Here is a 21,328-nt window from a genome sequence, read left to right as displayed (position 1 = left end):
AATATTCCAAGTGTGGTCTCACCAGGGTTTTGTAGAGCTGCAGCATAACCTCGCGGCTCTTAAACTCGATCCCCCTGTTAATGAAAGCCAATCGATTCCCCTGTTAATGAAAGCCAATGTCTACTGTCTCAAAGCTACTATCCTCAAAATCTCTCACAATGAAGGCTTTTCTCTTATGCCTCTGTTAACAAACGCTTTTGTTAGCAATGGGCCTCGACTCTGTCTGTTCTCCGTGATGATGTGAACCTTTGATCTTTTGCTTATAAATTCTGTGTCTGATACTAACTCTGTCACTAACACTCAAGGAAAGACAGAGACTCTGAAAGCTTGTGTTGTCAAATAGACCCGTTGGACTATAACCTGGTGTTGTGTGATTTCTGACCTGGCCCACCTGTTTCCATCACCCCTATCTGTCAAAGATGCGAATAAAACATTTTCCAACACTTTTCAGTTCTGAAGAAGGGTCAAACCTGAGTCGAAACATTAACTCTGCTTCTTTCGCCACACAGTTGCTGCCACAACAGCTGAGATTCTCCAGCAGCCTCCATGGCTGTCCCACATTCTGGAAAATTTCACCGAGTTTCCAACCCTGCCATTTCATCTCTGAGCCTTCAGGAATACCCCACAGCTGCCTGTTTAAAGAGGCAATAGCTTTTTAAAAAAATAAACATTGTTAATTTACTGAAGAGCAAACAGAGATTATTTGAGTTTGATACGGTATGCAACAGATCCAGTGATCTTTTTGCTTATACTGTGGAGACAGTGCCGCTATAGATGCCATGAAAGGTTTAAGAAAATAATTGGGTAGGGTGTGTTTTCATTGCTACCTGGCTCTGGACCAGTCAATCTGGTTTTTTAATGCCTGGTAAGTTAAATAGACAACAGAAGTCCAAATTTTCTTTATTAAGCGCTCTCCTTCCAGCACTGTGCCTATAGTTGTGATGAATTTGACATTACAGCACCTAAAAAAAATTTATCATGCAAAAAAAAATTCAGGAGCTTAAACTTTACCAGCACCATCCACTGCACCATCCCCAGACAGAGGGTTGACAAACTCTTAGAAGATGAAGTGTTAAGAAAAGAGGGGCATTTTGAAGATGGCAACCTGTAACTGATGGTGTGCCATGGGGATCTATGCTGGGGTCACAATTATTTACAATATATTTATATATAAGTGACTTGGATGAGGGAGGTGAATGTACTATAGCCAACTATGCATATGACACAAATATAGATGAGAGAGCAAATGGCGAGGATGGCATTAAGATTCTGCCAAGGGTCTAAACAGGTTAAGCAACTGGGCAACAACTTGGCAGTTGGAATGAAATATGGGAAAATGTGAAGTGATGCATTGTGGCAGGAGGGATAAAGGAGCTGGTTGTTATTTAAATGGAGAAAGACTGCAGAAAGCTATTGACAGAGGGGTTTGGGAATCCTTGTTCATGAATCACACAAAGCTAGTATCCAAGGTCAGTGGGTAAAAGGGAAAGCAAATGGAATGTTGACGGTTATTTCAAAAGGAGTGGAGTATGAAAGTAGGGAGTCTTTGCTAAAAATATATTAAGACACCAGTCAGTCTTCAGTTAGAATACAGTGAACAGTTTGGGCCCCTTGTCTAAGGGAGGATAAATTGGCATTGGAGGCAGCTCAGGGAAGGTTCACTCAGCTGATACCAGGTTTGCAGGGACTGTCTTATGAAGAACGATTGAGTAGTTTGGGGCTGTACATATTGGAATTCAGAAGAATGACAGGCAATCTACCTGAAGCCTATAAGATTCTTTGGGTGTTTGTCAGGGTGGTTATCGAGAGTTAGTTTCCCCTCATGCAGAAGTTTAAGAGCTGAGGGTATAATCTCAGAATAAGGGGGCACACATTTAAGACAGAAATGAGAAGGAATTTCTTCTCTGACGGTACTGAATCTGTGAGATTCTTCATTTCAGAGGGGTGTTGAGGCTGGGCTGTTAAGAATATTCAAGGCTGAAATAGACAGGTTTATAATCAGTAAAGGAATCAAGGGTTATGGGGAAACTGCAGGAAAGGATAATCAGATCAGCTGCGATCTCATTGAATGGTCAAGCATACTTGATGGACTGAATGGCCTACTTCTGCTTCCACATCTTGTAATCTTATGGTCACATGGTCTTATCTAATTGGAATTGAGGGCAAAATTGGCAACACTTTTTCTTCTCTCAACAATATTCACTTAGTTAGTACTCAGCTAATGTTTTAGCTCAATGCAGCTTTCAGAGCAGTTTTTGGTTTGGACCCATTTAGAACATTTGAAAGCTGCCCATTGGCAAGTATTTATTACGAGATGAATATACACACTGAAAAGAATTGACTACTCACAAAATGCCCAGAACATCAGGACTTCTGCCCTTGGGAGCTAGCTGTCCTTGTACGTTCAGCTTTTGAGCTTTCAATAGAGCAAATCAACAAAAATCAAAGCTTCAAACCAGAGTCCAAGCATTGAAAAATTCCACTTTGTGAGGCTACATCCCCTGCTATCTTCTCAATGCTTTGGATCAGCCACTTGTTTAGTAACAGGATTTCCTGTTTTGCTGAAACTTTTAATGACAGCAGGCCAGCACGTTAACCCTGAACTGAACTGAGGTTAATAGGCTTCAATTTCACATCTGCCTCTGACTGATAAGTGACGAGAGGCCTCCTGCAATCTTATTAAACTTGAAATGCTCCTTATCAACTGAGGTCTGCTTGAATTTCCGATCTTGCTCCCATCTCAAATAGTTCTCTAAAGTAAAGCCTAACTCATTAAGACATGTTAGGACAACACATATGGGAATTGGAATTCACCCCTGTTCCACCTACAAAGGAATGTTTGATCTTTACAATTACTTTGAGCCAAAAAGCATGTATCTAAATGTATAACAAGTCTCCAAAAATTATTTATTGCATAAACCACTCTGATGTTTGGCTGTGATAAAGCCTGCTATCAGTTTAAACATTTATTTTGAAAAGGGAAGATGTTGCAGCCCAATGAGCCAAGCAGCATCTTCAGTACTGTTTGCAGTAAGTGGAGGAAAATTCAATTGCTCAATTTTACTCACCTGCTCAATTGTGCAGGATAATTTTAACAACCAGTTATCATGTTGATCCTGAAGTCTCCTCATCTGTCTTTTCTTACCAAGGGACCTTGATGATCTCACTTAAAACTCATTGGTATCTTTGAGGAAATAAAATATTGTCAAACAATGAGGATCGCTAAGAAGGACGATTAAATACATGTCTGCAAAGGTTTTAAATGCCTCCTCAAATCGTAAAAGAGAATTCTTCAGGTGGTGTGACTTAATCATCAAGATGGCAGCGGACTCAGGTTCTTGAGCCAGGGCCCATCCACTCTGACTGCTTTTCTTTTTCTATTCCTTTGTTACTTTTCCCTTACCTCTTGTCCTGAACTCGGAGGGCATCAGCAATGGTGAGGAGCCCCAGCATAGACTTGAACACGCCCAGTACGGACCTCATGGGGGCAGCAAGTGACCCCAGCACAGACTCGAGTGAGCGCCTCTACATCCTTTTCTGAACATGGGACCAGTGTTGGAATCAGCGGCTGCTACATCAGAGGAGGCAACACCAGTGAGGTAGGTCGAGTGGCGAAAGATGTGGCGACAGTCAACACGGCTTTGTGAGGGGTAGGTCATGCACAGTCAACACGGCTTTGTGAGGGGTAGGTCATGCCTTACAAACCTTATCGAGTTTTTTGAGGATGTGACTAGAAAGGTTGATGAGGGTCGAGCTGTGGATGTGGTGTATATGGACTTCAGTAAGGCATTTGATAAGGTTCCCCATGGTAGGCTCATTCAGAAGGTCAGGAGGAATGGGATACAGGGGAACTTAGCTGCTTGGATACAGAATTGGCTGGCCAACAGAAGACAGCGTGTGGTAGTAGAAGGGAAATATTCTGCCTGGAAGTCAGTGGTGAGTGGGGTTCCACAGGGCTCTGTCCTTGGGCCTCTACTGTTTGTAATTTTTATTAATGACTTGGACGAGGGAATTGAAGGATGGGTCAGCAAGTTTGCAGACGACACAAAGGTCGGAGGTGTCGTTGACAGTGTAGAGGGCTGTTGTAGGCTGCAGCGGGACATTGACAGGATGCAGAGATGGGCTGAGAGGTGGCAGATGGAGTTCAACCTGGATAAATGCGAGGTGATGCATTTTGGAAGGTCGAATTTGAAAGCTGAGTACAGGATTAAGGATAGGATTCTTGGCAGCGTGGAGGAACAGAGGGATCTTGGTGTGCAGATACATAGATCCCTTAAAATGGCCACCCAAGTGGACAGGGTTGTTAAGAAAGCATATGGTGTTTTGGCTTTCATTAACAGGGGGATTGAGTTTAAGAGTCATGAGATCTTGTTGCAGCTCTATAAAACTTTGGTTAGACCGCACTTGGAATACTGCGTCCAATTCTGGGCGCCCTATTATAGGAAAGATGTGGATGCTTTGGAGAGGGTTCAGAGGAGGTTTACCAGGATGCTGCCTGGACTGGAGGGCTTATCTTATGAAGAGAGGTTGACTGAGCTCGGTCTCTTTTCATTGGAGAAAAGGAGGAGGAGAGGGGACCTAATTGAGGTATACAAGATAATGAGAGGCATAGATAGAGTTGATAGCCAGAGACTATTTCCCAGGGCAGAAATGGCTAGCACGAGGGGTCATAGTTTTAAGCTGGTTGGTGGAAAGTATAGAGGGGATGTCAGAGGCAGGTTCTTTACGCAGAGAGTTGTGAGAGCATGGAATGCGTTGCCAGCAGCAGTTGTGGAAGCAAGGTCATTGGGGTCATTTAAGAGACTGCTGGACATGCATATGGTCACAGAAATTTGAGGGTGCATACATGAGGATCAATGGTCGGCACAACATTGTGGGCTGAAGGGCCTGTTCTGTGCTGTACTGTTCTATGTTCTATGTTCTATGTTCTATGGCACCTAAGGATCAGGGACCTCATCGTTGTGTTGGGCCCAGCATTGGCAGCAGGGAAGCAGTAGTGGAAAGGCATCACAGCAACATCGACGAGGTGGGCCCGGTGGCAAAAGATGCAACTCCGATGTTGGTGGGTCCAGCACGGGTGACAGTGAGGTGGTGGTGGAGGACATTCGGCCCAGCAGCGAACGATGGCTCCTGATTCAACAATGGCGATTCAACAATGGTTGGGTTTGGTGTAGACAGTGGTGAGGCAATGGAGAAGGGATGGCAACGCAGGCATCTTTGACGATGAGCTGGTTCAGGACTGATGGAATCTTTTTAAGGTCTGTTGTTCTCCTCTTTTCTTATTCCCAAAACTATGCAAAATGGCACCGGATTGCTGCAACTGTGGAAAACGTTTTCACTGTATTTTTCTGTCTTTCTCAGTGTAAAATACATGCGACAATAAAATCAATCATTCATTTATACACTTAGGGAGCTCCTTGCGGAGTTTAGTGTTCAGATAGTTAAATGTTTAGCCAGCAGGCTGATCAGAAGGCGATGTGGTGGGAAGGTGATGATCAGAAAACCAGAGGACATTGGCAAGAGGGTTGGGCTAGAGGAGTCACAGCAGTGAGGTGGGTCAAGGTCATGAAGAACACGGAGGTTTTTGAAAACTAAACAAAGAACTGTGAATGCTGGAAATCAGAGCCACAAACAGAAATTGCTGGAAAAACTCAGCAGGTTCGGCAGCATCTGTTGAGAGAAAACAGTTAATGGTTCAGGTTTCGGAAAGTTCTGAGTGAGGTATTTGAATTTGGTGCACAGGGTAAGATGGAGTTAATGCAGTTTGATCGGGATGGTTACTGAGATGGATATGCAGACTGCATATAAACATATAGTGATACAAATTTGGCATTTTGAAGCATTAATTTCGAAACCTGTGAGTTGTCATAACAAGGAATCAGAAATCCTGAAATACTTATGGTCATACTGAACTTTAATTCCAACAAGATTTTTTTTTTAATTGGACTATTACAGCCCAAAGATGATTGCAGGTGTAAATTCCAAACTTGTTAGAATCTTGTGTGGGCCCGTATCCTGCAGAAATGTTTGTGTTTACCTTTCCAAGGGTTAAAAACCAACTGTGGACCCCGGTTTGCGTGTACTATCAGCCTGATGTTCAGTGTGGGTTAGTTTGCTGCGAAGGTCATAGCTTCAGGGCAGCCATTAAATACACTTGCACTGCAGATAAAGGAGGAAGAGACACTCTGGGAGCTGCCAGACAGTCATATCAAAAGGGACCAGGACAAAAAAGATGTAATCAAAGTGCAAAGCCAAGAATCCCAAAAGTGATGATTCAACTCCCAATGCTGAACTTGATGTGAATAGCAACTCACCGTCATCTTCTCAACATTAAATGGGGATGGGCAAAAAGTGCTAGCCCAGCGAGCAACACCGACACGCCATGAATGAATAAAAACTCGACTGGTTACATTCAATGCTGCACAATGGTCACCGTGTTCTATCCACTCTTCCTGAATGACACTGAGGCTGATCCTTTACTTTAATAACTTTTAGCTTCTTTTGAACCTACTTCTCACTTCTGATCATTGGCTCTTCTAATAGTGTAGTCAGTGTTGTCATAGTTGTCACTATTAGAAGAACCGAAGACACATACACCAGACACCACCAACCTCATCAGCAAGGACAACATCATCAAGCTAGTGGACCTATGCCTCACCACCCACTTCACTTTCAATAACAAAACCTACAGACAAACCAACGGTACACCCATGGGATCTCCCATATCAGGGTTCTTAGCAGAGGCAGTAATGCAGAGACTCGAACAAACAGCTCTGCCAATCATCCAACCCAAACTTTGGGTCCGCTACGTGGATGACACCTTTGTCATCACTAAACAAAACAAATGAGAGGAAACATTCAAGACCATCAATAATACCCTTTACTGGCATAACATTCACAAAAGAGGAGGAAAACAACAACAAACTGCCATTCCTAGATGTCACAGGAGAACGAACAGCCAATGGGGAACTTCAAACCAGCGTCTACAGGAAAACAACACATACGGACCAAATACTGAACTACAGGAGCAACCATCCCAACACCCACAAACGAAGCTGCATTAGAACGTTATTCCAACGAGCCACCACACACTGCAGCACAGAGGATCTACGCAGAGCAGAGGAAAATCACCTATACAGCGTATTCAAAAAGAATGGGTACCCTATGAACACAGTCCGCCGATTCCTCAGCAATAAACCCAAACAGACAAAATGGGCCCAGAAACCAGAACCACTCACCCCTACATCAAAGACATTTCCGAAATGACTGCCAGACTACTCGCACCTCTTGGCATCAGGGTAGCCCACAAACCCACCAACACACTAAAACAGCAGCTAATGAACTTAAAAGACCCTATACAGACAACAAGCAAAACGAACGTCATTTACAAAATACCTTGCAAGAACTGTGACAAACACTACATTGGACAAACAGGCAGAAAGCTAGCCACCAGGATACATGAACATCAACTAGCCACAAAACGACATGACCCACTATCACTAGTATCCTTACATACAGATGAGGAAGGACACCACTTTGATTGGGACAACACATCCATCCTAGGACAAGCCAAAAAGAGACACGCACGAGAATTCCTAGAAGTATGGCATTCCAACCGGAACCCCATCAACAAACACATTGATTTGGAGCCCATCTACCACCCTCTGAGAAAAAGAACAGGAAATGACATCACCAACGCAGGGAATGACATCACCGACCCAAGGAAATCTAAACAGATAAATAGAAAGCGGGACATAACACCAGCACTTCACCGGAGGCTCACTGATGATGTTACCTAGAATGGTGATGAAACGTCTGAAAACAAACCTTTCAGCTCAGCAAGCAAACTCATATCCAGACGCTTTATTCATCCAATATAGTGAAAAGGCAAGAAAAGAAAGAAGGAATAACAGAATTTGCTGGAAAAGCTCAGAACTGCTGCAGAAGGGTCACTGGACCCAAAACGTTAACTCTGATTTCTCTCCATGTGTGCAGCCAGACAGGCTGAGCTTTTCTGTGATAATGGGAACTACAGATGCTGTAGAATCCAAGATAACAAAGTGTGGAGCTGGATGAACACAGCAGGCCAAGCAGCATCTCAGAAGCACAAAAGCTGATGTTTCAGGCCTAGGCCCTTGAAGGGTCTACAGATAGAGTATACAGATTGTGAGGTCTTGGGTTTTTTTTTAAAGATTAAAACAATAGAAGCTGCCTGAACGGTTGTGGTCAAGCTGTCACGGAACCAGGATTTTTAGTTTTTAGTTTTCAGCAATTGCTGTTGGGATCTTGAAATGGAAGCTATTTTTCCCCACTCTTAGTTACAGCCAAAAAGCTGGGGTTTCTCTTCCTGCTCCTGGAGTTGTATGTGTTTGTGAGATGTTACTACATTGAACCAGTTAATTAGTACTAGTTACTGGATCCATTGTTCTATTAAGTTTTCCAATAGAGTTACGTTGTTCCAATTCCTTATTTCATTCAAAAATTGAAAGCACTACAGATGCTATAAATCCGAAACAAAAACAGAAAGTCGCTAGAAAAGCTCAACCTAGAAGGCTCTAGGCCCGAAACATCAGCTTTTGTGCTCCTGAGATACTGCTTGGCCTGCTGTGTTCCTCCAGCTCCACACTTTGTTATCTTGGCTGAGCTTTTCCAGCGACTTTCTGTTTTTGTTTCGGATTTATAGCATCTGTAGTGCTTCCAATTTTTAAATGAAATAAGGAATTGGAACAACGTAACTCTATTGGAAAATTTAATAGAACAATAGATCCAGTAACTAGTACTAATTAACTGGTTCAATGTAGTAACATCTCACAAACATATGCAACTCCAGGAGCAGGAAGAGAACCCCCAGGTTTTTGGCTGTAACCAAGAGTGGGGAAAAATAGCTTCCATTTCAAGATCCCAACAGCAATTGCTGAAAATTAAAAACTAAAAATCCTGGTTCCGTGACATCTGGACCACAACCGTTCAGGCAGCTTCTATTGTTTTAATCTTTAAAAAAAAACCAAGACCTCACAATCTGTATACTCTAGTAGCTCTGGTATACTGTTCAGCACCTCTGCCTTAAAACTACTCTTTAGAATAAAACCAGGACAAAATACACCTCTTAAAGCCAAAACATCATCATGCTGAAAGCAAGGCATCCCTTACGCCCATGCCATCATTGAAGGGCTGCTGTGAATCTGGACAAGAATCAGCAATTTTGACATTGCTGCTCACCGCAGAGTAATGGTACAGTTGCCAACAAAGCAATGCTGTCCAGGGCACATAGTGATATGGTTTTCAATCCCTCACACATAAAATCCTACCCAGGCTACACAGTCTACCATCCCATCTAAATATACTCATCATATCACAGCTACTCAATACCCACTGTAGAGCTGTATCTTGTCACTGTCCAACAGGTGAACATCGCATACAAGAAGCAATTAGACAATTTCAAATATTATCTTTTATTTGCAAGTAACAAACAAAACAAATAGGGGCTGCAGTTCATCCTCACATTAGAAACCAAATGTAGGTACGGTGATCAGTGACTGTGTGCAATCCGTTCATCTGGTAGCACCTAAAGCAGCGGAGCTCTGCCATGCACAGAAACAGCTTCCTCTTCCTCAGTGTCCTCATTCCCCTCCTCCTCAGAAGTCTGCTTCTGCTCCCTTGGTTCCTCAGCAACCAGTACATTGTCTCATTGCCTGCTCCAATTGTGCAGTGCATAGCGTGCCAAGGTGAAGTGGTATTCGGTACATGAGAGTGCTTCAGGTTGTAGGAGGCATGGCAGCTGCCAGGGTACCGGGCACACACTTTCCAGGAAATGATCAGGTGCACATTAATGGAATGAAATCCTCTTCTAAGGCTGAATTCCACAGCATTGGAGCCACATTTGTGCAGTTGATGGCAGCCTGCATTTGGAGGAATCCAGTTATATTCCCAAATCCTACTGCCCAGGGCACGGCACTGATTTAGTCACAGGGAAACTTGTGATCTTGCAACAATAGTTTCGGTCACCATCCTGACGTACCTGTGGGTGCACAACTGAGACATTGCACACAGGTTGTCCGCCATTCCCTGGAAGGACCCAGTCAAACAGAATTCAAAGCAGATATCACCTCCACAGGTGCTGGGAGAGGATGGTCTCCCAGTGTAGTATCCGACACAGTGTCCCGGGAAACACACAGCCTATGCCAGCACTCTATCTTGCTCATCTCCGGGAAACGGAGGTGGCGTGCCGGGTTGACAAATTTGAGGCCTGCTGTGGAACATATACACCCTGATGTGTTCAGCGGCTGTGGCATTCCCCTGAGCAGCCTCGGTGCCAGTCTGCTGCTGCCTTTGGGCTTGCTCAGTGTGCTGTACAGGAAGATGCGTCCCTTCCCTCAGAGACAGGTCCCTATTCCCAAGTTTAACAAGCTGCCTGGTTGTGCAACTGTGCTGAGGAGCATATCATTACAGCAATACTGATAGCTTTTGGTTCCAGCTGAAGCATTAATGTGCAAATGGGCATGGCACAGATGCTGCAAGCGTACAGGTGGGTGTTAACTGAGTTAGCACTAAGAAAATTGGTGGGTTGGCTGCCTGATCCTGAATGCAAAGTAACCCTGCTGCAGCCTGTCAAAGTTAGTTGCTGGTATGTCCTGCAAACAAGTCTATGCTGCCTGAGCAGCTTTAGTACTAACAGTCCTCACCAGGTTTGCAAGTTCAGGCTGTGCCAATTTATGTTTACTATATTTAGAGATCAGAAATGTTGGCCAATGGGAGAGTACTGAAGAAAATCATTATTGCCAGATATTTGCACACAGTTGTAGACTTGAGATGAATTAAATGATAAACTGCCTCCACTGTTATCCCATAAGGCTAATATGTGGTCTCTGCTCATGCTGCTCTGGGCTAGCTAAAGGAAATTGAAATCTCCAACCAATTTCAGTTTGCAGTTTAGAACATTCTACTCCTACAGTAATTAATTATCAACAAGGGAAACAACAAACTGCAAAGCAAATGCCTTCAAAGGCTACGAACCAAGAGTTTGTAAAGAAAGAATGATGGGGTTCCCAAAGAATTAAACGCATTCATTGCTTTAAAATGATGTCCACCTTCGGTCAGAGGATGAAGATGTCACACTGTCTGTTAAAATGTGTCAGTAGATGCAAAACAAGGAATAGAAACGTATTACATAAGTGTGTGATGTCTGACTCACTTGTATCAATTATTTTCTTTTATCGCATTGTTCATTTTTAATTAAACAGTTTGACTTTGCCATAAAATAATAGAATAACAGATTTTACATGGGCATGCTTTTCATAGCACAGTTGCTCGATGATCAGATTTTCTCTCAAGTTCCACTTGACAGCAGTAACTGGGCATTGGGATCCAGTAAAATCCTATTCATTTGTCTATTATCACAACAATTATTCTATGCCCACAACAAATTCTACCATCCGTTGTCACGCATCAGTGGGCTAGCATATTGTAAACCAATCCCCACTATTCCCAGAATAATCAAGAAAGTTAAAGATTATATCAAAATATCCAAAGTTGACCAATTCAGCTGTCTGTTCAGACCTAAGTGCAAAGAAGGGACAACCCTGTCAATATGTGACGCAAATTTAGAAGAATTAGGTTACTGAAACCTGAAGTCTCTCTGTTCTATAATACCCAAAGCCCTATTTAAATTTGTTTGTGGATTTCCTCTGGGTGCTCTGGTTTCCTCCCACAATCCAAAGATTTGCAGAGTTGATGGATTGGTCATGCTAACTTGTGCATAATGTTCAGGAAAGTGTAGATTAGGTGGATTATAGGGATATGGTTCTGGGTGGGATGCTCTGAGGGTCGGTGTGGACTTGTTGGGCCAAAGGGCCTGTTTCCACACTGTAGGGATTCTATGAAAACAGAGACCAGATTTTTATACCGAACATGACTTGCTAGTTAGTATAAATAAATAGATTCTAGCTACAGGTAACCAGCTATGAACTGTTTACTTGTAACTATACAGATTAAAACTCTACCCCTCTTGTAAAACTCCCCCAACACGCGTCCGCATAAAGACAGACCTCGGACAGACAAAAAATTGGTGTTATGGATGGAGGGTAAAAGATACTGAGAAGACAGTTCAATGACCTCTGAGAATGGTTTGTTAAGCTAATGTTTTTGCTTGTCAGAACTTAGAGCCTGGAAACAGACCCTTTTGTCCAACCAGTCCATGGCAACAATGTTCCCAAGTAAAGTAGTCTCACCTGCCCACATTTGGCCCCTTATTCGTCCAAACCTTTCCTGTTGAAATACGTATTCAAGTGTCTTTTAAACATTGTAACTGTGCCTGCATCCATCCACTTCTTCTGGCAGTTCATTCCACACATGAACTACCCTCTGTGTAAAAAGATTGCCCCTCATGCCCTTATTAAATCTTTCTCTTCTCACCTTAAAAGTATGCCTCCTACTTTTAAACTCCCTCACCTTAGCGAAAAGACCTTTGCTATTCACCTTATCTATGCTTATCCTGATTTTATAAACCTCAATAAGGTCACCCCTCAATCTTCTACATACCAGTGAAAAAAGTCCCGACCCATCCAGCCTATTTTTACAACTCAAAACTTCCATTCCTGGCAGCATGCCAGTAAATCTTTTCCTAAACCCTCTCCAATTTAATAATATTATTCCTATAACAGGTTGGCCAGAACTGGAGTATTCCAGAAAATGCCTTAACAACATTCTATACATCCTTAACATGACATTAACTACCCTGGTCTACCTGTGATGCAAATTTCAAAGAATTATGAACCTGAACCCCGAGGTCTCTCCATTCTACAACGCTATCCAGCATCCTACCATTAACTGTATAAGTCCTGTCCTTGTTTGTATTACCTCACACTTGCCCAAATTAAACTCCATCTGACACTCCTCAGCCCATTGACCCAATTGATCAGGAGCTTTTTGTAATTTTAGATAACCATCTTCACTGTGCACTGTATCAATTTTGGTGCCACCTGAAAATTTACTGACCATGCTTCCTATATTCTCATTCGAATTGCTTACGTAAATGACAAACAAAGGCAGACCCAGTGTTGATCCTTGTCGACCACAATTGTTCCCAGTTCTCCAGTCAAAAAAAATTCACCACGGCTCTCTAAAGCCGGGAGGCTTCATGACTTTATGACACTATAAATGTTAGAGAAAATTTTGATGGTTGTAGTGATTGGTTGTGTTTGTCCAAAGCTATAAATGATTGTTCTAGAAGAATGGATGACCACAGCCCTCTTCGTGTGCAGCTAATGAACCTAGTTTGAGGTCAAAAACTAAATGGTGCTAGTCACGTCAAGTTGCTTAGAAACTACCATGTTTCTTTGAAAAGAAATTCCTGATTCATCATCACAACTGTTGTCAACATTACAAAAAGCTCTGGGAACCGTGGAAACCAGTAAAGAATCAAGCCAAACTAAAATCTTTATTCTGCATGGATATCTGCCAAATCCCCTCCCGGGGTTTGAGAGTCTGATTTAATGATTTTTCAGTCCATGAGCAAGTCTTTTGTATTTACTTTGTTTGCTTCAGTCAGAAAGCCCAACAACAACTTACAGGCATATATAGTTTCAGAGGTTGCTGACCCCCTTCGGTTACACATGATGTCAGCCTTGTAATTTATGAGCAGTAAGATTCTTTTTTCGATTCAGTTTTAGAAGGAAGACTTTCATTTATACAGCATCTTTCATGGCCTCATTGTGCCTTAAATTGTCCTGCAGCCCATGCGGTACTTCTGAAGTTGTTGTCATGTGGGAAACACAGCAAATGATTTGAACACAGTTACATCCAGCAAACAATAATGAGACAGTCAGAAATCATTCCTGAAGCAGGGATGTGGCTTGTGTAAGAGGGACCCCGTGGAATCCCCATTGTGATCTAGTCCAAAGGAATTGCCTGAGAAATTGAAAGTTCCACTGGGAAGTTCCCTTTTGCTTGGCATTCTCTGAATATATTCATTCAAATCAGACAGTTCGAAGAGTTCCACTGAACTTTAGTAAATAATTACTCAGGAAGGATTAGCTTGTCTACCCATCAGCTCCTGTCCCACTACCACACCCAAAATTCACTTTGCCCACTCAGACCTAACTCCCCCACACCAAATATAACCACCCTGACATCATCCCCCACGAAGATCTGACACTTCCCTTTACCCTGCTAGTCCCAGCATCTCCCTCACACCCCATCCTATCTGAAATACTCCCTCTCTTACCTGGCCAAACTTGCACCCTGGCACCCTATTTACCCGAGACCCTACCCCCTATGCGCTTGACACATCACAAACCTAGAAGCCCATCTACGTGGCACCCACTCTCCCTGCATCTAAACTCACACTTACTTTGTGCACTTACAAAGTTACAGGATCTGTCAACATGGTTGTGGTGTCATGCTGGATGGATCGGGTAGCTGGGCCTGGGTGGCATTGTGGCTCAGCGGTTAGTATTGCTGGCTTACAGTGACCAAAAACTTGGGTTCAATCCCACCCTTGGACAGCTGTCTATGTATAGTTTGCATGTTCTCACGGTATCTGTCTGGGTTTCTGCCAGCTGCTGTGCTTTCCATACAAGCTAGGTGGACTGGCAGATTTCCAGTGTCCACAGTAATTTAGTTTTGTTTCATTAGTTCAACTAATCTTACACCCCTCCTCTTTCCACATACCCCGTCATTTTTTCCTAGGATTGGTGAATGGAACATTAACCCTTAATAAACTGACCGTAACATTATCAGGGAGATGGAGCCAGAAGAAGGATCTAGACCTGAACCATTTTTCTGCTTTCCTGCTGCTTTGATGCTGCTTTGCCTGCTGTGTTCATCCAGCTCTACACCTTGTTATCTCAGATTCTCCAGCATCTGCAGTTCCTACTATCTCTGAGTGTTAATGTGACTGGGCCAGGCACTTAAATTAATGCCCTAGGAGTGCAAATATAAATCCTACCATAGCTGCTTGGCATAACTTTGACAGTAAATCATAGAGTATACATTCAATGATTCAGGCATATAAAAATGATTATTTTAATTGCATTGGTCTCGCCAAACCTGCAAGCTTCTACTTTGAACCTACTTAATGTTTGAGCTTCTACAGGTGTCTGCGGTAAAGATTTCCAAAGATTCACCACTCATTAAGTGAAGAAATTCTTCCCCATGTCAGTTTTAAATACCAGCATGGAGTCAGTTGAAATCAAGCCAATGTTGCCTGGCCTGATATCCACTCCTAAACTTAGTTCCACTGGAGTGTGTGTAAGACAAGCCAGGCCCATAATTTAGTTATAATTACCAATAATCTTGGACATGGTCCAATGTTTCATCAAACTAATCATTAACAAGCAAATTGTCTTCTCTTCGCGAGCATTTAGTAACTATAAATTCGCCCTGTTAGCTTCTCTAACTATTTGTGCATCTTCTCTTTTCTATGTCTCCAAACAGAACAGAGTCTTTCATCAAAAGTAACATTTCCAGGTCTTTTTAGTCTGGCTTTTAACCTGGAGAGTTGTTGGAAGTGGGTACAGGGATAGGCAGGTGCCATAATACTGCTCTGTCCAGCACTGACAGTGTGAGGCCAGTGTGGGTTCATAAATGTCCCCCATTCACCCACATGATTCCAGGCAACTGCCTGCCCAGAATCACAGGTCAGAAGGGTGTCACACGAGAGAAAAGTCAGTGGGAAAGGTCACAGCACTGGTAACAAATATGGAGCACGCTGAGGAAACTCAGCAGGTCTGACAGCATCTGTGGAGAGAGAAACAGAGTTAATGCTTCGAGTCCAGTATATCTGACCTTTAAAACTGACACACTAGTTCAATGTAGATGTTCCTCAACATTCACTTTCCGTCAGCTTTCTCACAGGAAAGCCATGAGACACTCAGAATGTTTAAATTTATGTTCAGTGCCCAGTCTCAAGACTAGCTTTTGATCCACATCCCTAAAGATAAATCATGCCGGGTTTAGATAGGCATTCTTGCCACTTTCTTGGAATTGCAGAATTATGGTGCAAAAGAATACCCTTCAGCTCATCATGCAGCTCTTCACACAAGCAAAAGAAGAAAAGATTAATAGAAGTCAGTGCCGCGATATTAATGGGCACCCCAAGAGTTCAAATACACTCGGCTGCTCATCATGGGTCATTTTAGCAAATGGCAACTGCTGGTGCCTGTGGTAGTTGTCACCAGTCCCCATAGTTGGAGCTGGGTAAGGGTTGTACAAGCAAAGTTTTTACCACTGTTCTCCCTCTTGACTTTGCTTTATCATGGACCTATCTAGTGAGCAGTGCCAGGTGGATTCACCACCATAGAGTATCTACAGAGGAAGTTCTATTCTTACATGGAGTGCTACCAGCTGTAGGTTCCACTCCAAATCACTCAGTACCAGGATTGATGAAAACCTCACTCTCAGTCACTTCAAATCCTCTCAACTTGATTTCACTGGCAAGTTCCACAAAACTCAAGAAATGTACATATAAACAGTTAAGCTTGAAATCCACAGTTAAACCTGTTGCTAATGACTTGGTCTCTGGCAAGATTGTCATGCAGGGCATTAGCATTGGACCAGCAATCCAAGCCCAGTCTAATGTTCTGAGGTTCAAATCCCAATGTAGTATTTGGTGGAATTTAAATTGAATGAATAAATCTAGAATCTAAGGCTAGTCTCAGTAATGATGGCCACGAAGCTATCAAAGATTTTTGCCTAACCAATGTCCTTTGATGGATGCCTGTCATCTTTATCTGGTCTGGCCTACATACGACTCCAGCCCCACAGAACTGTTGACCTCCCTCACTCATGGGTGTCAAAACATGATCCATTCAATGGCAGTTAGGGACAGACAACAATGCTCACCATGGATGTCCACCTCCCACTTCCTACAGACAAAGGGGGTGGCCATGGGTACCTGCATGGGCCCAAGCTATGCCTGCCTCTTTGTAGGTTACGTGGAACAGTCCCTCTTCCGCACCTACACAGGCCCCAAACCCCGCCTCTTCCTTTATTATATTGATGACTGTATCGGCGCCGCCTCTTGCTCCCCAGAGGAGCTCGAACAGTTCATCCACTTTACCAACACCTTCCACCCCAACCTCAAGTTCACCTGGGCCATCTCCAACACATCCCTCACCTTCCTGGACCTCTCAGTCTCCATCTCAGGTAACCAGCTAGAAACTTATGTCCATCTCAAGCCCACTGGCTCCCACAGCTACCTAGAATACACCTCCTCCCACCCGCCCTCCTGCAAAAATTCCATCCCCTATTCCCAATTCCTCCGCCTCCGCCGCATCTGCTCCCAGGATGAGGCATTCCACTCTGGCACATCCCAGATGTCCACGTTCTTCCAGAACCACAACTTTCCCCCTTCAGTGGTTGAGAACGCCCTTGACCGCGTCTCCCACATTTCCCTCAATACATCCCTCACACTCCACCCCCGCCACAATTGCCCCCAGAGGATACCCCTTGTTCTCACATACCACCCCACCAACCTCCGGATACAACGTATCATCCTCTGACACTTCTGCCATCCACAATCCGACCCCACCACCCAAGCTATTTTTCCATCCCCACCCTTGTCTGCCTTCCGGAGAGACCACTCTCTCCGTGACTCCCTTGTCCGCTCTGCACTCCCCTTCAACCCCACCACACCTGGCACCTTCCCCTGCAACCGTAGGAAGTGCTACACTTGCCCCCACACCTCCTCCCTCACCCCCATCCCAGGCCCCAAGATGACCTTCCATATCAAGCAGATGTTCACCTGCACATGTGCCAATGTGATATATTGTATCCATTGCACCCAGTGTGGCTTTCGCTACATTGGGGAAACCAAGCGGAGGCTTGGGGACCGCTTTGCAGAACACCTCTGCTCGGTTTGCAATAAACAACTGCACCTCCCAGTCGTGAACCATTTCAACTCCCTCTCCCGTTCCTCAGACGACATGTCCATCATGGGCCTCCTGCAGTGCCACAATGATGCGACCCGAAGGTCTCAGGATCAGCAACTCATATTCCGCTTGGGAACCATGCAGCCCAATGGTATCAATGTGGACTTCACAAGCTTCAAAATCTCTCCTTTCCCCACTACATCCCAAAACCAGCCCAGTTCTTCCCCTCCCCCCACTGCATCCCAAAACCAGCCCAGCTCATCCCCTCCCCCCACTGCATCCCAAAACCAGCCCAGCCTGTCTCTGCCTCCCTAACCTGTTCTTCCTCTCACCCATCCCTTCCTCCCACCTCAAGCCACGCCTCCATTTCCTACCTACCACCTCATCCCCCCTCCTTGACCTGCCCATCTTTCCTACTGACCTATCCCCTCCCTACCTCCTCACCTATACTCTCCTCCCCACCTATCTTCTTTTCTCTCCATCTTCGGTCCGCCTCCCCCTCTCTTCCTATGTATTCCAGTTCCCTCTCCCCAGCCCCCTCTCTGATGAAGGGCCTAGGCCCGAAACGTCAGCTTTTGTGCTCCTGAGATGCTGCTTGGCCTGCTGTGTTCATCCAGCTCCACACTTTGTTATCTTGTTATCCCCTACGTAGGTAAGATATTAATTCTGTTTATGAGCCAGACTGTTCTGGCCAGGGAAGTGAACAGACTCCACCAATTTAATCATCATTGTCTGGTTACTATGACAATTATGATGTAAGGTGAGATGCAGAACAAGATAAGAGCTTAGTCATTGCCACACTTTAAATTACATCATGTCAGTGTGCCTAAAGATGTTTGCTAGAATTTTCAAAGTGGCTGAGTATGTTGTCTTAGTTGCTTAATGGACATTCGCACGACGAGGGTGATGTGATGGCTCAATAGTTAGCACAGCTGCCTCACAGCTCCAGGGACCTGGGTTTGATTCCACCCTCGAGCCACTGTCTATGTGAAGTTTGCACATTCTGCCTGTGTCTGGGTGCTATGGTATTCTCCCACAATCTGAAGATGTGCAGATTATCTGTAGGGAAATGCAGGGTTATATAATAGGGTAGAACATAGAACCTTACAGCACAGTACAGGCCCTTTGGCCCTTGATGTTGTGCCGATCTGTCATACCAATCTGAAGCCTATCTAACCTACACTATTCCATGTACGTTCATATGCCTGTCCAATGACGACTTAAATGTATTTAAAGTTGGCGAATCTACTACCGTTGTAGGCAAAGCGTTCCATTCCCTTACTACTCTCTGAGTAAAGAAACTACCTCTGACATCTGTCCTATATCTTTCACCCCTCAATTTAAAGCTGTGGCCCCTCGTGCTCGCCGTCACCATCCTAGGAAAAAGGCTCTCCCTATCCACCTTATCTAACCCTCTGATTATCTTATATGTCTCAATTAAGTCACCTCTCAACCTTCTTCTCTCTATCGAAAACAGCCTTAAGTCCCTCAGCCTTTCCTCGTAAGAGCTTCCCTCCATACCAGGCAACATCCTAGTAAATCTCCTCTGCACCCTTTCCAAAGTTTCCACATCCTTCTTATAATTCGGTGACCAGAACTGTACGCAGTAGCGGGGTTGGGTCTGGTAGGATGCCCTTCCAAGGGTCAGTTTTTACCCAATGGGCTGAATTGCCTGCTTCCACACTGTAGGGATCCTATGAATCTACTTGAACAGGTTTGGTTGTGGCTGCATGAGATGTGGACAACTGGACCAAAGTGGGCAAGACCAATAGAAATTGATCTTTGGGGCTTATCTACCTTTCAGGGAGAGCTACCAGTGCTGATAGCACCATCCCAAACAGATCATTCCCTGACTGCTATCTCAGGAAGAAGTTAAGACCAAAACGTTGTATGAATTCAAGAAGCAGCTGGATCTAGCATTTAGAATCAAAGGGCATGGGGCAAAAGTAGAAGCAGGCTATTGAATTGGATGATCAGCTGTGATCATAGTAAATGGCAGAGCAGGCTCAAATGAAGGTCCTACCTTGCTCCTATTTTCAATGTTTCTCTGATATAACAAGGGGTAGAGCTGGTTGCGATAACAAGGTGTGGAGCTGGCTGAGATAACAAAGTGTGGAGCTGGATGAACACAGCAGGCCAAGCAGCATCAGGGGAGCAGGAAGGCTGACATTTCGGGCCTAGACTGACTGCTGAAGTTTGAGTAAGTTCTGGAAGTGGGATTTGGACAATGAGGAGGTATGGGAAATCATTCGGACAGAGAATTGGGTGGGGCAGGTGAGCTTCACTGCTCCTTCTCGTGTGATAGAATTTAAAGAATACCTTAAAAATAACTTACCACAGAAGGATGTTAAAGACTAATTATTAACGGGTCTTTCCACAGGCAAAAGACACATTAATAGCACAGTTACCTAGCACAATTAGGGCAACATGGTGGCTCAGTGGTTAGCTTTCCTCCTCACGGCACCAGGGACCTGGGTTCAATTCTACCCTCGGGCAACTGACCGTGTGGAGTTTGCACATTCTCTCCATATCTGCATGGGTTTGGAGATAATAGGAACTGCAGATGCTGGAGAATCCAAGATAACAAAGTGTGGAGCTGGATGAACACAGCAGGCCAAGCAGCATCTTAGGAGCACAAAAGCTGATGCTTCAGGCCTAGACCCTTCATCAGAAAAGGGGTCTAGGCCCAAAACGTCAGCTTTTGTGCTCCTAAGATGCTGCTTGGCCTGCTGCGTTCATCCAGCTCCATGCTTTGTTACCTGCGTGGGTTTGCTCTGGTTTCCTCCCACAGTCCAAAGATGTGCAGGCTAGGTGGATTGGCCATGGAAAATTGCCCGTAGTGTCGAGGGATATCTAAGTTAGGTGGGTTATAGGGGGATAGGTCTGGGTGGGATGCTCTGAGGGCCACTGTGGACCTGTTGGGCCAAAGGGCCTGTTTCCACACAGTAGGGATTCTATGATTCTTATGGCCTAATGTGGACATCTGTTCAATGTCTGCTATGGGAGGCTACTAGAATCATTCATGGTGGAGAGCCTGAGAGTACTTGAACAAATATGAGCCTGTCAAAAAGAACTAAGACAGAGTTGAAAGGGGCAAATTGAGCCTGGCTAATTAAATTGAACTTTTTAGACCTGGAGTGTCTATGGATGTTTTCTTTATGGAATTCCAGAAGGCCTTCAAAGGTGACATGAAACTACTTGCAAGAAAAAGAGGATTTGAGGTAGCTTTTTGACCTGTTTTTCTATTCACTCATGGGACATGGGTGTCACTGGCTGGCAGGCATTTATTGCCTGCCCCTGAAGAGGCCTTTTCGGAGGGCAGATAAGAGTGAACTACATTGCTGTGTGTCTGGAGTCACACGTAGGCCAGACCAGGTGAAGATGGCAGATTTCCTTCCCTGAAGGATATTAGTGAACCAGGCAGGTTTTCCCAACAATTGGCAATGATTTCATGGTCATCA

The 21,328-nt window shown here is 44.3% G+C and overlaps 1 protein-coding gene across 4 annotated transcripts in view; it reads left to right on the top strand.

The window, feature by feature from the left end:
• The window catches only part of LOC125462861 (uncharacterized), a 163,669-nt gene that overhangs the window by 11,715 nt on the left and 130,626 nt on the right, over window positions 1-21,328 (top strand). For 2 of the 4 annotated variants that reach the window (XM_059653343.1, XM_059653341.1), the window contains exon 2: window positions 3,432-3,599. The exons of 1 other annotated variant lie outside the window; for it this stretch is intronic. The gene's annotated coding sequence lies outside the window, so the exon portion shown is untranslated. Of the gene's footprint in view, window positions 1-3,423; window positions 3,600-21,328 lie in introns of all 4 variants that reach the window. One more of the 4 variants, XM_059653342.1, reaches the window with a different exon arrangement.

The sequence above is a fragment of the Stegostoma tigrinum genome, chromosome 21 (assembly GCF_030684315.1).
Source record: "Stegostoma tigrinum isolate sSteTig4 chromosome 21, sSteTig4.hap1, whole genome shotgun sequence".
In the NCBI taxonomy this organism is placed as follows: domain Eukaryota; kingdom Metazoa; phylum Chordata; class Chondrichthyes; order Orectolobiformes; family Stegostomatidae; genus Stegostoma; species Stegostoma tigrinum.
This window is presented reverse-complemented; position numbering and strand designations above follow the sequence as displayed.